Raw genomic sequence first — 17635 nt, 5'->3', positions numbered from 1 at the left:
CAAACTAGGAGTAACCTAAATGATCATCCACATCTGGATGAATAAATAAATTGTGGTATTTTTTGTACAGTGAATATAATAACACATAATAAAAAAGAATATGACATTGATATTTGCTTTAGTTAGGGTTTCACTGCTATGAATAGACACCATGACCAAGGCAACTCCTATAAGCACAACATTTAATTGGGACTGCCTTACAGGTTCACATGACACATGCCAGCACACATGACACATATAGGCAGACTCAGGCATACACAGAAACAAGCACACAAACCTACAGAGGCATGATATTGAAGGCTAAGGTTCATGCTTCTGATGTTAAGGCTATATTTATGCCAAACCCACATAAAAGAGGTATTTTTCCAGAAATAGTAAGTAATAGAGAACATCAGTGTTCTCTGAACAGCTGATGTCAGCCATTAGAGGGCTGGTATAGACCCTGGATAGCCATGGACGTCCATACTATTCCCAGGTTACCCGAACATAAATGATCTCTCACAACCTACGTTCCCTTACACTTTTATTTCACTCAACATGATGCTTCTAAGACATGATAATATATGTATATTTGCCAAATATGCAAGTATGAATGCTATGATGGTTTGTATATGCTTGGGGAATGGCACTATTTGGAAGTGTGGCCTTGTTGGAGGAAGTGTGTCACTGTAGAGTGGACTTTAAGATCCTAGCTACCTGGAAGTCAGTCTTCTCTTAGTGACCTTCAGATGAAGATGTAGAACTCTCAGCTCCTCCTGCACCGTGCCCACCTGGATGCCGTCATGCTCCTGCCTTGATGATAATGGACTGAACCGCTGAACCTGGGTGTCTGTGGGTGCCTGCCTAACAGACTTGGCTCAGATTGAACAAAATATGTCTTATCTGCCTATGATTCCTCACAATCTCTTTAGCATCTTGACCTCTGGTGACCCCAATCTTATCCTGACATCAGAGTATGAACTCTCTAAAGACCTGTCATTGTATGATTACATTTATTTTGATTGTATAAAGTGAAAGTTAATCTTCTCTGTTGGGTTCTAGGGATTTCCCTACAAACCACATGCACATCAATCTCAATCAAACAGGCATAGTTTATTGAGCACACATTTTGGGACTGATTGATCAGGGACATAGGTCAGACTCGGAAGCTGAGACTGAAGTGCCCCAAACCAGTATGCTAAGGAGTTTTTTTTTTTTTTTTTTTTTTTTTTTTTTTTTTTTTTTAGATTTATTTATTTTATGTATATGTAGCTATCTTCAGACACACCAGAAGAGGGCACCAGATTCTACGACAGATGGTTGTGAGCCACCATTTAGTTGTTGGGAATTGAACTCAGGACCTCTGGAAAAGTCAGTCACTGCTCTTAACCACTGAGCTATTTCTCCAGCCCACTAAGAAGCTTTTAACTTGACATCCATGAACATCTCTGCCAAGTTATCCCACCTATCAGGATTTAGGGATAGAGACATCCTTAGGAACATGTCTTTGTGGCACACTTATTCTGTTCCTATTGGTTGGGTTATTCAACTCTGATGGGGCAACTTGCTTAACATTCATATCTCAACTTACCAACCAAGATGTCAGTTACCCACATACATATCTTCTTCTGCCAAGCAGAATGTCAGTTTCCCAGGGAGGTCTTGAGAACTTAAACTTTATTTGAGCCTGTTCAAATGCCCATGGTCATATCAGACAGGCTGTGGTTATATAGGCCTTAAGACTATCAGAAAGCAAACCAAGGACCCTAGAGTTAGAGGAAAACAATAGAAAAAGAATAAGTAAGGAGACTGAGAGATGCACCTTTGCTGATCGACACCAGGATTTCGTGGGTTCAAAGATCAAAACTCACCAGTTGTCCATTGGTTATAGTCACTGCCCTTCAAGTATAGTTTACAGAACCTGTATTAAATATTTTTTTCAAAAATATTTTTTAAAAAAACTAAACAAAACCAGAAGCAAACATCTTGTTAGACTTGAAATTTTTTCTTCAACTTCATGATGTCAATTTATTGACAATATTAGCTGTGTTTCTCTTCTTGTTTTCATTGACATTCTCTCTCTTCCTTCCCCCCCTCCCTCTCTCCTCCCCTCCCTCCCTCCCTCTCTCCCTCCCTCCTTTGAGAATCTTGGGCTGTTCAGTTCAGTTCCTGCCTTGTTATAGAGTCATTTTACAGCTCTTGGCTGACTTGAGCCCTTGGGTCTACAATAAGGATGGGCTTGTGTAGATTGTCCTGAAGCTGTTAGTATTTTAATGTTAATTCCATTCCCAGAGAAGGGCTGCCTAGTCATGTGACTGAGCAGCACGAGGGAAGTAGAGAAGGCAGAGGAGGTCAAACGACAGAGGGGGAAGATGGTGGCAACATGGAGGTTCCCAAGGACCAGCTAGACCCACATGATATTGATTGGCATTAAAAAGCTATGAACATTAAGGATTTTAAAGGTCTAATATCTCATATGGAAAGGCAGTTTGTATCTTTGTCTATTTGATGTAATCTTGTCGTGTAGAGGGTTTGTGGAATGAAAGATGAATATATAAACCTGCATGAAAAGCTATCGGGCTGTAGAGTTGTGTTTGTGTGGAATTTTGGGGTAGAGAAACACCCCGGGACAGAGGTGGAGAACAGGTGGTAGTAAACTGCCAAGGGAAGGGAGTTGCGCTGACAAGTTGGGCCCTGGTGGTGGCTCGGACCGGGTGCCAGAAATGCGTGTGGCTCCGTGTCAGGGTCGGGCCTGAGGAGTGAGACCTCAGGGCCGGAAAAGAGATAAACCTTTTTTTATTTTTTAAATATTTACTGCAACAGGCTTGCTCTCAGGGTTTTTGTTTTCTCTTATCTGTTGATTATATTAGTCATGGCTCTCCAAAGGAACAGAATCAATACAATAAATCTATAATAGATATAAATAATGTCTTTATATAGATATAATATAAATCTATAATAGAATAAATGAAAGAAGATGTGTTAGAGTGGCTTCAGGCTGTGGGTCTTAGCAATACACCAGTAGCCCCCGGGAGGTGTTCCACTCAGTAAGAGTCATGGAGGAGGCTCAGAACCAGGACCGGCGGGAAACTGGGGATATCTGAGCATAGCTTCACTTCTGGTGAGGTAGTAGGTCTTACTAGGAAAAGGGAGAAGCTGGCTGGCTGTCAAGGCTTTCTTTCTACCTCAAGTCTATACCTTGGCTATAGGAGAAAGTGTTCGTGAACCCCTAAAACCTACCAGGGAGCCAGTTCTGATGCGATTATATTAGGTAGGGTCTCTAATCTAGCTTGAGCTCGGGCTATGCCACCATCTCTGATGCAGTAGAATGGGAGGGGCAGCCTGAGGCCAGTTTCAGGCAAGCATTTATAGAGGCAAGAAGGGGTATCTAGCCTGGTACACATGTGATTGGGGGAGGGGGGCTTGCATTATGGTCTTTGACATACTTGGCTGGTGCTGGGAGCCAAAACATGAACATAACTTCTGTTTTCTGGTGGTTGTTAGGAAGTGAAGTGCCAGGGGCTTGTAACCTGGGGGTGCAGATTTGTTGGGGAGTAGCCTGGAAACTGGTCTTAGACATTTTGTTAGGAGGTAGCCTGGAAACTGGTGCAAGGTACCAGCTGGCCTGTTAGTTAACTTGAGTTTAACTTTAGGTCAGGTTTTCTAAGATGGAGACTGAATCCAAAAGGTCTGGTCTCTCACTATAACAGAAGCCTCTTGTTGAACAGGACATGGGGTCATTTTTGCTGTCTTGCCTTTCCTGCCCCAAGCTACATTTGGAAATAGCTGATTCTTTAACACCTGCATCTTTCTCAAACTATTCAGACTAAGTTAGCCAATTTCAGCATACATCTCACCCACTAAGAACTTCTTCATCTGTTTCCTGTTTCCTAAAAATCGGTCGTTTCACGTCTGCAGCTGCTTCTGTGCTCGCTGTGCTGGGTTTACAAACCTTTAATGAGCATGATCAGTAGGGTTGTGTGGTGGGGGCAGAGATAAATGTAACTGTGTTCTGTCTGAAAACCCAGGAGACGCTGCATGCCTGTAACCCCAGCATTTGGGAGGTTAAGGCAGGAGGACTGTAAGTTCAAGACCAGCTCGGGTATAGCAAGATTGGCTTCAAAACAGAAAAACCAAGCCAAACAAACACTCAAAACATGGCAAGAGAAACTAAACAGCTGTATTGTAATGTGTAGACAACTCCGTGGGAATGGTACAGGGTATCCCCCATGAAGATTAACAAGGTGTTTGCTGATGCCCGAGGACGGATGTACTAATGCTGGCCTTAGGTAGTCTGCTCAGTGCCGATTCTCACTGGTACCTACTGCATCGCCAGCAACCACGGCCTGGTTCCCTGTAGAACCTCCCAGAGTCGTTCTGGACACTTAATTCTGCAGTAGCAAAAGATGTTCTTTACTTCTTCCCATCCTTGTACCAGCCCCAGAGCCCCAGAAGCAGAATGTGGCTGTGATATATGAATATGAGTAGTTGGTGGGATTATACTGAATGTTGGACAAGAAAATGATTACGTCACATTGCTCAATGTCACGTGACAAGTTATGGCAGAGATAGGATGAGAATTCATAGCCTCTAGATTTTTAGCTCATTTCATTTTCAGATTTTTTTCCTTTCTAAAAAATATTTTTTAATTATTATGATTGTGTATATGTGTGTGCATATAGATTTGTCCCTCCCTTCCCACTTCCCTCTCTTTTTGTTTCCTTCCCTCCCCTCCTTTGGCCCTTCCTTCCTAACAATTCTTTGGATGAGTGTTAAGGCTAACACCTCTAGCTTGCGTGCTCTTTGCTGGACTCGGAGCCTCATGCAGAATTTCTCTCAAGGTTTTGATCTCCCACCGATATGTAGGTGAGAACACTTTGGTGGTGACAGGGAAGTTGCCCAGAGAAGTTCACAAGGCTGGGAAAGTGGGCAATGTAGGAGTTACATTTAGGCAGCCTGACTTCAGCATCTATCCCCCAACCCATCACTTCTTTTCACTTCAAAAGAGAAAAATATCTATGGGAGGCTCCACTCCTTCAATTATCCAGCACATTGGTGGTGGGCCAAGGCTTAAGGAAGACATGTGACCAATATTATTAATAAATACTTCTGAGCTAGATTTGTACTTTGAAGGATACTAAAAGACAGACGTACAAAAAGGCTTTCTTTCAGCTCCTATTTTTCATCTAGCCTGATGCAGATGACCCAGGTCTGCTATTACCCACAGGGTCCAGTGTGGGGTCCTTGCTGAATCAAGCATGGGGTTGGCTCTAGCCTTTATTATTGGGGTATGAGCACACGGGGTACGCATCCCTTTAATCATAGCAAGGCTTTATGGACACAACTGCTGGACTCTTTTAGAGAGGGAAGATTATCGTTATTACATCTGAGGCTCTTTATTACTTCCTCTGGGAAGTAACAATTGGCATTGTTAGCAACAGTGATGCTAATGGGGATGGTGTCAGATGACAAGCAGGTGCACCAGGCACTGCCTAAGCACAGAAGCAGAAATAAAACAGCAAGTGGATTGTAATTTCTGGACCGAGGATTTTCACAGAAAGTCTTTAAATAATACAGGTCAGACTGATGTAGTGAGTGCCTTTTGCTTTTCTTGGTAAGGTATGGACAGATGCTGTGAACTAGCCAGAACATGTGTTCCCAGTGAAATGTGCAGATCCTACTGGTTTCTCATGACAAGAACTCCGGAAGGCTTTGAACTCTTGAAAGGAATTTGACTAAAGGGCAGTCAACTATCTTCATATAAACTATGAGGCAGGACTAACTATTTTCTTTTAAAAACTATTTGTTTTGTGCGTGCGTGTGTGTGTGTGTGTGTGTGTGTGTGTGTGTGTGTGTGTCCATATGAAGGTACCTTTGGAGGCCAGAAGAAGGTGTCAGATTCTCAAGAGCTAGAATTATATAAATAGTTGTGGTTGTGGATGCTGGGATTCACATGTTCTTCACAGCTGAGCTATCTTTCCAGCTGTCATGAACCAGGACTTTTATTGTTTTAAGCAAAGACCTGGAGAGATGGTCCAGCTATTGCTGCTCTTGAAGATGGCCTGGGTTTAGTTCCCAGCACCCATAACCGTCTATAACTACAGTTCCAAGGGTTCTAACACCCTCTTCTGACCTTGGCAGGAACATGTGGCATCCAGACATACATGAAGACAAAGAGTCACACATATAAAACTAAAAGAAATAAATGTTTGAAATATTATTGAGTTACTAGATAAAGGCAACACCCAACCTTCATACTCAACTTTAGTTTTTTAAATTTTTCTTTACCTTCCAATCAAGTCATCATGCTGCCCTGGAAGAGAGTTAATCTGGGTGTGGTCACACATACCAGCCATCCTGGAAGAGAGTTAATCTGGGTGTGGTCACACATACCAGCCATCCTGGAAGACAGTTAATCTGGGTGTGGTTACACATACCAGCCATCCCAGCACTTGAAGGACTGACATAGGACTTTATAAATTCAAACCTGGCTTACATAGTGAGTGACCATCTTTAACACTTTTGCTTTTAAATATTTAGTTCTCAGTAATTTCCTATCTCAGACTATTAGTCAGCATCTCCAGGAAGCTCCTCAGGAGGAAAACAACATTTTGAACTAGTTTAAAATTTATGCAAGAAATGTTTGGCTGGCTCTCATTGCTAATTTAAGCATCTTTAGAAATCAGCGTACTCTTTCCATGAAGGTCATTGGTGATGTAGTTATTCACACTTTTTCAATAGTTTTATCACTCTGCACTGGTTTTTCTAGGAATCTTTATGATAATAGGGTCAAGAAACATATGGTACTTACTTTTGTGTGTGTGTGCTAGAAGTTTACAGAACCTGTAACTCCTAAGACAGGCCCTATTGTTCCCCTGCCTCTATGCCTGGCTTGTGTCACACATGATCACTGCTGGAACAGCTAGAAAAGGTTCCCTAGTTTTCAGCATCCAAGTCAAAAGCTACAAAGGTCTTAAAGGTTTCTTCAAAGTTCTACAAAGTTTCTTCAAGGTCCTAGTGCTTACATTCTTGACCCAGTTAATTACACTTTCATGAATTACCTTAATGAAGAAATATCCTAACAGACACAGAAGACCTTATCAATCACAGTATAGACTATTCTTCTTAAAGAAATAATATTGCCTGTCCCTGAGGTTCCAGCTGAAGATGTTCAGAGCCAGACTACATCACCCTCACTCCACTGTGTCCTGTCCCCTCTCATGGGCCACACACTTCTTTTGTAACACTTAAAGATTATAATTAAGAAAGTGTACAATTAATTTATATTCATATTCATATACTTCTACCAATGAGCCTGGTTTCTATTCTTTTCTCCAATACTTGCTTTTGCTTCTAGTACACAGTAGCTGTTCGTGTTTAGTGGATAAATGGACACAGTATATAAGAATGGATTTTAATGAATGAATTTTAAGGACTGGGAGGGTTCTTATGACCTAATCTCTAATGAAGACAAACCAACCCCCCCAAAACAAAAAACAAACAAACAAATAAAAACCCCCACCAGATTGTTGAAATCTACTAAAGGCAAGACTCTGTAAGCCAGGAGCAAGACTAATAATTAACATTAGCTGAGACATAGAAAGTATTAGTCTTTTATTACTTCTAAGTAGGATTACAGGAAAAAAGGCAGAACTGCTTAAGAACATTGTGTAGTTCTGCTGGGAAGAAGAGAGCAGGCAAGAGTGTCCACATCTTACCCCTCTGTGCTGCTCAGCACGGAGCCCAGGGTTAGAGCCCACAAAGCTGAGGCCATCAGCACCAGGGAAGGAGCTGGTCAAAGAGGAGAGGGCCAGCTGCCTAGAGACATTCTGAGGTCTGCAAGTATTGGCTTTCTGAACTGGACTCCTAAGTTTTGGAAGAATAGGTGGCAGAGAGAATACAGGAAACAGAAAAACAAACAAACAAACAACAAAACCACCCAGAAGACTAAGGACAGAGAGATATTGCCAGAGGATAATGTTTCATCTTCTTGTCCACAACATGTGATATGTGTCCAGTGAATACAACCCCTTCTTCCTACTCTTATTTTGCTTTATCTCAGTCTAGTACAGGGCTGTGTGTTGTCCTGGAGATGCTGAACAGCATCAGGTACTGAGATTCTCAGTGAAGGTGTTTGGTGGGTTATTCGTATTAAATGTGAATTTGACTTACAATGTTTTCAACTGGAAGTGAGCTTCCCGGGCCAGCCAGGGAGACACATCTGTACAAACCCCAGGTAACAGTGTAAGAGCATCTCAGACGCTCTACACCCTGAGATACAAGAGGAGGGATATCAATGCTAAATCAGAAAATCTCCGCCACCTCTGCTGGCTAAAGACACTCCCGCCATTGTTGCTGGCAAAGCAAGCCATGGGGTCATAGCTTTCATGCATGCTCAGCGAGCTATGGTAAAGACACACCTCCACCTGCATCTCTAGCCCTGTACAGTTTAGCAGCTGCCAGCTTCTCATGAGTAAGAACAGGAATATATGGTGACTGATAAACAGACATGCGCAGGTGGTTGTGCCGTCAGCATCTAGATGTGTGGTCCACCCCTCTGTCTAGCACAGACTAAAACTCAGGATCCAACCCAGGACACAGTCCAGGTTCCCTTTCAGGGTTTCCTTTTCACCTTGCTTATCTGCCAGCTTTCTTGGTGGTAAATAATCAATCTCTCAATTGGTTCTGGAATTACGGCACTAATGGTCTGTGAAGATAGTCTTGTGGTATTCCCTGACTTGAGAAGGACCCGTGAAGAACTATCTCCTCAACTTCAAAGGCTTTAACTCACTTAAAACACACCCAAAACCTTGGAGATTATATGCAGCTTAGCTGAAAGACAGGGAAAGCCTGGAGATAAGATAGACTCCGAGAACCTTCCGTGGAAGCTGCAAAAGTGTTATCAGGATCATCTCTAAAAAATGCCGAGCACCAGGAGGGTCTAATCAGTCATTTGGCAAACATTTCCCTGGACAGATAAGCGACCTGGGCAGAGGTGAGGGGAGATGGAACAGAGGCCGTGCATGGAAAGACAACGAACAACCAATCTCTAGGGTCATTCGAACAGTGCATTATCCCGTTCTTCAAAACTTACTAAAAATGACAGCTTACAGCTGAGGTCAGCATAAGCTCTCGGAAACAGAGGAGTCCTGCTATTCTCCTGGAATGTGAGTTTGCTTCTCACCTACTTTATCTGTCCCACATTGCGAGGCCTCTTTGAAAGGCTAGTAAACAGTCTTGTCAGAAACCAGCAGAGAACTGGGCTGTCTGGGCTCTGAAGGTTGGCTTCCACTTCCAGGTGGCCATGCCCAGGCAGGAGGTGGGGGTGGCCGCCACCTGAAGTCCTCTTGCCTGCAGTTAGCCCCTCTCTGCAGCAGGCGTAAAAGCAGCCCCACAAGGGACAATCTTGCTTCCCATGAGTCAGTGGCAGGGAACCCTGACCTCATTCCCTAACGCTCAGAACCTACTGCATGCCCAGGTTTGTCTTAACGCACAGGGGTACAGGGATTTCTCCGACTCTCGGCCACACGCTTCAAATGGAGAACAAGATTCTCAGAGCTTTTCCGATGTGATATAGACCAAGGAACAGGTATTCCAGGGAATCTCGGCTTACTGAATAAGCTGTTCATATAAAACACCTTTACGTGTTTTCTGTCTGTTCCGCAGTCGTCCTGCAGCGAGTATTTACAACAGTCCTACCTGGGTTGTCAGCGGTTCTTGTGACAGAACTCTTAAGCGAGGGCATCATTACTTCTTTCATGGTGAGGAATCCAAAGGGAACTTTTTTGTCGTGTGGGCAGGGTTGTTTTTCCAGGCTGCTATAATTATAAGGTGGGAGAATATGATATTTGGAGCAAATAGAGCTCGTTATGGAAACAAGGTGAGAGGTGAGACATGTTTCAGACCACACAGCTCCTCAGAAGTAGGGATGGGGCCAAAGAAGCCAGCCCTCTGCTAAGTTTCTAGTATTTTGTGCTGATACAGTTAGTAAGTATGGATTCCATATTATAAGAGGGTAAGATTAACAAACAAGTATTTTGTAATTGAGACATTTTTCCCACACAAAGGAATTAGCTATGTGTTCTGGATATTTTTAGTGGAGTTCCTTGGCCTGGAAGCTGACTTTCTCTGACCAAGCCCGGTAGTCCCTGCACTGCTTTTAGAGTGGGCCAAGAGGCAGCCCTTTCAGCAGGCTACTTCACTACTTTCCAAGATCCTCACACAGCAAGACTAGGGGATGAAGAAGTAAGTCATTGGACCTCGAGTACTGGGTGTAGTCACATGGTCAGAAGGCTGAGGGACCACAGGGAGGATGGTGGGTGGGATCAAGCACTCGGGCGGAGAGCATCCCAACCACAGACTGATGTGGAATGAAGAAGGAAGGAGGGGGGTGTTGGCTGATTCAGGCCAGGATGCAGAGGTCCAGTCTCCAGGCACGTTCCCTGGATCCAAGGCTACGAAGAGACAGAGGATATGGACCAGAGACCAGTCCAGTCTCCCCTGCCTGACTAATCTCCACACCAGGCTGGCCACTGGTCCTCAGATACAGTGGGAACATAAAGGGAATGGAGACGCTCCAGGAGCCCAAGCCCAAGTCTTTATTATTTAGGCAAAAAATATAGAAAATGACACAAGCTGAGATGAGATGCCCAAGAAGCAGTGATACTTCTCTCCAAAACCAGAAAAATAGAGATGGGTTTCAGGAGGGAGCCAGGGAAGAGCATGGTAAAGAAGGTTTTATTTCGTTTTGTTCAATTTTTGCTAAGAATCTTTAGAGTCGTCTTTTCTCTGGCTCCTGGATGATAGACAACCAAGGCTCCCGATAAACCTGCTTCTGATAACAAATTTGTGCTGTGAAGGCATCCGTGTAACCAAAAGTGAGAATCCACAGCAGGCCAGACTTGAGCCCTGACTGGGGATGAATGATGTCTCTAGAAAGAAAGATTTTCTAGGAGTAACAACCCAAACAGTAAGAACCACACACAGAGAGACCACTGAAAGTGCTTTTAAAGACTTCCCTGGGTCTGGGTGGGAGACAACACTCCTCTTCCTCCTCCGTTCCTGTCTGCAGCCACAGCTCATCACTGGTTCAGCTGTCTCCTGTAATTCCAGAAGGCTCATCTGATCTGGGTAAGACTTTCTAAATTCCAGTCTCCCTCTGGAAGGCAGGCTTCTGTAGGCTCTGAGCTTAACCTGCCCATCTATGTGCTGCTCTGGCTCTTAGAAGGAGGCCTGACCTCAGCAATGAGAACTCACATTCCTGAACCCCCCCACCCCCCCTTGCAGAGCAAGATTCCATACTTTCTCCTGTTTTCCCCAAATCTTTGTCTGCCTTTCACTCTCCTGAATCTAATGACCCTTGACCCTGAGCTGGCAATTCTTGAAGCAGCTGCCTTTTTGGGGTTCCTTGCTTTGGTAACCCAGCACCTAAGCCTGCCTAAAAAAGTTGAGTCATTCATCCAAAATGCCAAGAATGTTGAGATGAAACTCAGAGCAGGCATAGTGTGAAGGGCAGTATCTTAGATGGGGTTTCTGATGCTGTGTGAAGCACCATGACCAAAGCAACCTGGGGAGGAAAGGGTAGCTCAGCCTCTGCTTCCACACTGTAGTCTATTACTGAAGGAAGCCAGGGCAGAAACTCAGACAGGGCAGGAACTGCTGCAGAGGCCATGGATAGGTACTGCTTATTGGGTTACTCCTCATGGCTTCCTCAGCCTGTTTTTCTTATAGAACCCGGGGCCACCAGCCCAAGGATGGCACCACCCACAATCAGTAACTAAGAAATGCCTTACAGCTGGGCAGTGGTGGCACACCCCTTTAATCCTAGCACTCAGAAGGCAGAGACAAGTGATTTCTGAGTTCAAGGCTAGCCTGGTCTACAGAGCAAGTTTCAGGACAGTCAGGGTTACACAGTAGAGACCCTGTCTTGACACCCCTCCCCCAAAAAATGCCCTACAGCCGGAGAACTTATGAAGGTATTTTCTCAAGAGAGGCTCCTCTTATCAGATAACTCTAGCCTGTGTCAGGTAGGTATAAAAACAGCCAGCACAGATGAGTTTGCCCCCAGCCAACATACACATACTAAGGAAGAAAAGGAGGAGGAGGAAGAGAAGAAGAGGAGGAAGAAGAAGAGGAGGAGGAAGGGGAGGAGGGAGAAGAGACATATTTAAAATTTAAGACTTTCCAATCAAAGGCCAGGTTTTAAGAATTAAATTCTGTATATGGTCACAATGGCTGAGCAACCTGGGGGTGTTATCCAAAGATCCACAGTGTGAAGTGACTACACAATGACTCGGTAGTCCCCTGACCCAGTCAGCTCAAACTCATATTCTGCAGCTCCTTGGTTTCCCCAGCAAACCCTAACAATTCTTATAGCTAAGAACTCACTGTAACCCCATCCTTCCTGAATTAGTCAGCCTCTGTTTGCTTTTCTATCTTTATTTATCTCCTGGGGTTCCTAATTGTTCTGACACTGTGGTTTGGGAAATGTAGAGGCCTGTTTATTGAATCAGGTTTTGAAGTTTCCCATTCTTGATTTATTAGCTGGAATGATCAGCAAACCTGTGACACTAGTGACCTTCCGACACATGTCCTGCAATGTGGCCTGCCCTCAGTGTCTTTATTTTTTAATATTCATAGCTTAACGAAGGACAGGAGAGCAGTTATACTGTATTTCAAAACCGCCATTTTAAACCTTTCCTTTGCAGGCCTGTAGCCATGGCTTCTGAAGGCTCTGAAGCCTGGGTATTGGCTAGCACAGATGGAAAGTGTGGCCTATCTTTCTAGGGAATTAGAAAGTCCCAGGCCTGAGCCCTCAGAGCGCAGGACCTAGAGATGATCAATACTCTCTGTGGGAAAAAGAGGCCTCACTAGGGGCAGCTGTTGCCAGAGCTCCAGAGTCGGAGCAGGCATTAGAACCCGGTTCTGGCGTCTGCCAAGAACTCTTCTGGGTCCTCTACACCTTCATCCTGGAAGATACAACGGAACTTAAAGGCAAGATGGCCAGAAGCCACCATTATAGACACTGGCCCTTGTTCTATGTTATTTACTGTAATAACTTAAGTGTTTTCAAACGGAAGTGTGCTGCTTTTGTAAGCCCAGCACTCTGGTGGCAGAGACAGCCGAATATTTGAGTTCGAGGCCAGCCTCGCCACAAAGGGAGTTCCCTGACAGCCAGGGCTACACAGAGGAATCCTGTCTTGAAAAACTGAGAAAGGCGGCAGGAAGAGGATAGACAGAGAGACAGACAGAGACAGAGACACAGACACACAGAGAGAACTGGTGTTTTAAAAATGAAAAAAGGCATAAGGTAAAGTAATATCCTGAAAAGTATTTGTAGTCGATGACCAAAATATGAACAGTTGAGATAAGGCCCTGGCTTTTTCTTGTGGCAGAGGAGGCCTGGGCTGTGGTGGTGGAGATAAGGCTCTAGGCTGTGCGGACGCCCTCTGCTGACTGCTGGGGGCATCAACTCTCTGTGGCAGGAATCCTACAGTTCTCTGGCTTTGTCCACCAAAGGGCATGGGCAGAGCAGGGCACCCTTGGCGATTTTCTCTCGTAGCAAATGGCTAAAGATCCGTTTAGAATAGCCACTCCTTAAGCTTTAACTCAGTCTAGCTCACCGTGCAAGCTTAATTGCGACATAGCTCTCTCATTGCTTTTCTGTGCAGGTCTCACAACTAGTGAAAAACCCTTCTTTAGCCTGAGTCTAAACAACCATTTCCTTGAAAGTGGTGACTAGGGTCTCTCTGTTAACCAACATTAACCTTAATGCTTTGTTGTCTGCCCATGCCCAGGCTGTTATCTCTCAACCCTTTGCCCTCCACAGTGTCAGGCCCTTCTCTCCCAAACGAGGCCAAGATGAGCACTCAGCATGCTCTGATGATCTCCATGCTCACAATTCATGGTTGCGTCTCTCCAGGATGGCCTGGCCTCTATCCATCACGGGAGAGTTTCTCCTAAGGTCCCTCAGGAGGCAGTGACAACCCCCACCCCCAACCCCCGTGGGACTGGATAGTTTTCTTGTCTGTGACTCTGAGGACTGTTTCTGAGCAAAGACTCCTCTCGTTTCCTGACTCGATTTCTGTCTAGTGGGTAAGTCACCACCTTACTGCAGTTTCTACTTGGGTTTTTGGAAACCAAAGAACCTTATTTCAAATTTCCTTTCCTGTATGATTTCCTTAACAAACCGCAAGACAGCAATGGCACCGTCATATGTAAACATGCATTGCCACTGCTGTGGTTCGTTGAATTCTTGCCTCTGTGATGATGCGTCCCAAGGTCTTGGGTGAGAGATTCAATTTGGTAGGCATATTGAATGATTGTGCACAACACACACACACACACACACACACACACACAGATGCAGAGGCACCTCAAAAGCTGTTTAGGTCTTTAATGTCAACAGCGTTATAAATTTTAGTGCTTCAAGGATTAGTTTTCCCAGAGGTTCATGTAGAACTCAGATTTCTAGGAAGAGGAAGTCAGCGTTGACCTAAGGTCCTACCATATGTTCCTCTGTGCTGGCCCAAGAACCGGGTGTTCCCATGGGACCTGGGGAGCTGTCCGGGTCTGAGTCCATTTTACTCAGATTAAATGCAGCTGGTGTCCCTGATGACAGGGCTTCAACATTTGGTCACCCAGTACTGATTTTGGCTCTGCCAAATAGCACTACTCTAGGCTTTTGAATATATACTCACTGATAATAACAAAGGTAATTCTAATTGGGGTAATCAGAAGAGTCTGACCACCCTCTTTGGGAGCCCTGAAATAGCACCTAGCAGGCTCCACTTCGGGAATTCAAGTTGGGGGATGTGGATCAATTTCAGAGCCTTCTCAACAACGCAAGCCAGCGGTTTCTCTCTGACTTTGGAACTGCAGGACAGTAGCACTGATGCAGAGAAGTTGTCAGCCCGACCATCGCAGAAGCCGAGAAGGGGAAACTGAGGGTGCACCAAGTGAGCTGCCTGAGTCACTGGCAATGGTCCCAAAGGCTCCTCTGTGAAACCGCCCTAAAGAATGCACGTCTGTCTCTCCCCAAAAACCACCCTCTGAAGAATGGCTACATGCCAGGCCCTGAATGGCACAGGAAAAGACCCAGCCTTCCATCTGTCCCCTCCCTCCTTGCTAAACATATGACAGGAAGCTGCTATGAACCTTGTGATGTCATGAATCTCTTTTCTGGAGTGATCTCGCCTGTGAGTGCTGTGGTCACTAGCAGCTGAGCGGTGGACACAGATCTCTGTCTGAAGGAGACTGGAGAGGGAGGGTGCTGTGGTTTGTAAACGGAATTAGGTACTTCTGTCCCATTTTGACTACTCTTGTCCAACTTATCTGGTGCCTTGGATAACAAACCACACTAGTCTGAACAGGTTTTCAGAGATTCACTAGAGCACTTTCCTTATTCTTCTAAAGAAGAGAGTATATAAAGATTAATGCCGACATCATACTGGGTGAGGTAACCTAGTTCAGAAGCTGGCTTCTTGCCTCCGACTGTAGTCTGGCACTGGTTCTCATTTCCTGACCCAATTGTCACTGCGTAAGTCAGATGACATTTGAGAGTTTATTTGCAAAAGAGGCTTGGCTGTGGCTCTTACGCACACCTGCCACATGCTTCTGCTTGGCCTAAGCCACCCCTTGACAAGGAACAGAGAAGCTAACCAGAGCTATATGTCATTAGGGTACGCACGTGCCATCTTTCCTTGCCACTGGACACCCAGCGTCTCTTTAAGAATGTATTTCTACTTTTAGTTACATGGGAAGAGCAGCTTAAGAACCATCCTCCAGCCAACTCATTATAGCAAATGCTTCTCAGTCCCCGGGTACCGACAGACACTGGAAATGAAAGAGATGCAGCACCTCACCTCAGGGAGCATACAGACTTAATGCACAGAATTAGACACCTAGAATACAGACCAGGGAACTGAACTATGGTGGCTGAATGATTTATTTATGTGATTTTCTCACACGACCTAGATGCATGAAGCCATGGAAAGATTTTTCTACTTCTTCTTTCTTTTTTTCTTCACAAGTAGGACTTTCTACTTGTTACTATTAAAAATCTGGATTTTTAACTGGTCCTTGGACTGGTGGTTCACAGCCATCGGCTCGTTCCACTTTAGCGCCTGTCTTGTTCCAGCTGTTTTCCCAGAACTACTGAGTCTTCCCAATGCAAACTCGGGTTTCTTCAACTTCTTTACTTTTCTAGCAAAGACTTCATGGAGAGGACAAATGGACTGGCAATGTCTTTTCCAACACTGTCTGGAATCAGTTTATTAACCACTTCCTTCAAGCCATTTGTCTGCACCTCTATGGCCATGATTTCCATCATCTTCATCCCCATCTGACAGACCTGCTGGTGCTACGCATAGGACAACATTTTTGTCTGGTTGCTGCCTTGTTTTAGTGAAACCAGAACAGAAAAGTTGGAGCAAATACTTATCGGTCGTCTAGACATCAACATGAGCTTCGGTCATGGCCTGCCACTTTTTGACCATGACACGCATTTTGTTCCAGGTAATTTCTATGCCATGGAATTTAGTCAGACAGTTTTTGCCCTGAACATCCTCAACAAGTAGCTTGAATTTTCTAAATGCAACTTCATCATTCTGTAGATATGAAAGGCTCACTTTTAAGCCAAGACCCTTGAGGCCAACAGAGGCAATTTTGGTTCCTGGAGTCCTTGTGACTAGTGTTTTTCCAGTGTTCCTAATATTGAACAGTGCTGGAGCTTTCACATTACATCTACCTTTCTTAGAAAATAGAACAACCACTTCCTTCTTAGCTCCCTTCTTACCACCTGTTGTCAGGTGCTTGTTCTTGCCAACCACCATGGTGCCACTCAGAGAGCCAAAGGAGCAAGATTTTCTCTTTTAATGACCAAAATCATACAGAAGATAAAATAAGAATTTCTACCATGTATTTAAGTGGGGGATTTAAAATGAAATTCTAGAGAGAATAAGGAGGAAACAATATTCAAAGAGGTGATCACTGAGGATTTTTCAAACACTAATTATTCTTTAAAATTCCAAAACAGAAAAAATGGCTCCAAAAACAATCTATCACAGTGAATATGTAAATGCCAAGGTGGGGAGATCACTGTGAAAGCAGCCAAAGAGGGGGAAAAAAACCCCACAATCTTCAAGCGAATAGCAGGAGAATGAAGCTTCACCATGACAACAGCAAGAGGCAGAAAACCTGAGACAATATGTCTACCAAAACAACTCTAGTATTATGTTGGTTATAAGCAAGGTGCTGAGAAAGGAAGGAAGGGAGGAAGAGAGGAAGGGAAGGAGGGAGGTAGGAAGGAAGGAAGAAAAGAAGGAAGGAAGGATGGGTGGAAGAAAGGAAGGAAGGAAGGAAAGAAAAAAGGAAGGAAGGAAGACTCGTGCCTGGGTGGTAGTCATAGGAGTTGTGAATAAAGCCAATACAACTATATCTGGATCCAGACAGAAAAGCAAGGTTTAGGCAGCAGGGAAGCAGACAAGGGCTGTAACAGCCAGCTGTGGCCACTTGTTCAAACAAGAGGACCCTAGCTCCCACACAAAGCCCTTTTACTCAGTGCTGTGAGTGTGGGCGGTGAGCATAATGTCACCTCCTTAACTCTCCCGCTTGGTGGCCCCATCTAAGACAGGATCTGCGCATCTGTCTGTCTGCC

The 17635-nt window shown here is 44.5% G+C and overlaps 1 pseudogene across 1 annotated transcript; it reads right to left on the bottom strand.

Annotated features, from left to right (window-relative positions):
• Positions 1–16032: 16032 nt before the first annotated feature.
• On the bottom strand, positions 16033–16811 carry LOC308417442 (40S ribosomal protein S3a-like; annotated as a pseudogene). Its single transcript has one exon. The product of its transcript is annotated as a 40S ribosomal protein S3a-like (transcript).
• Between the last annotated feature and the right edge of the window lie 824 nt (positions 16812–17635).

This window comes from Micromys minutus, assembly GCF_963924665.1.
Source record: "Micromys minutus genome assembly, chromosome: 1".
NCBI classification, from domain to species: Eukaryota; Metazoa; Chordata; class Mammalia; order Rodentia; family Muridae; genus Micromys; species Micromys minutus.
Note: the sequence above shows the minus strand (reverse complement) of the source record. Positions and strands in the feature narration are given on the sequence as shown.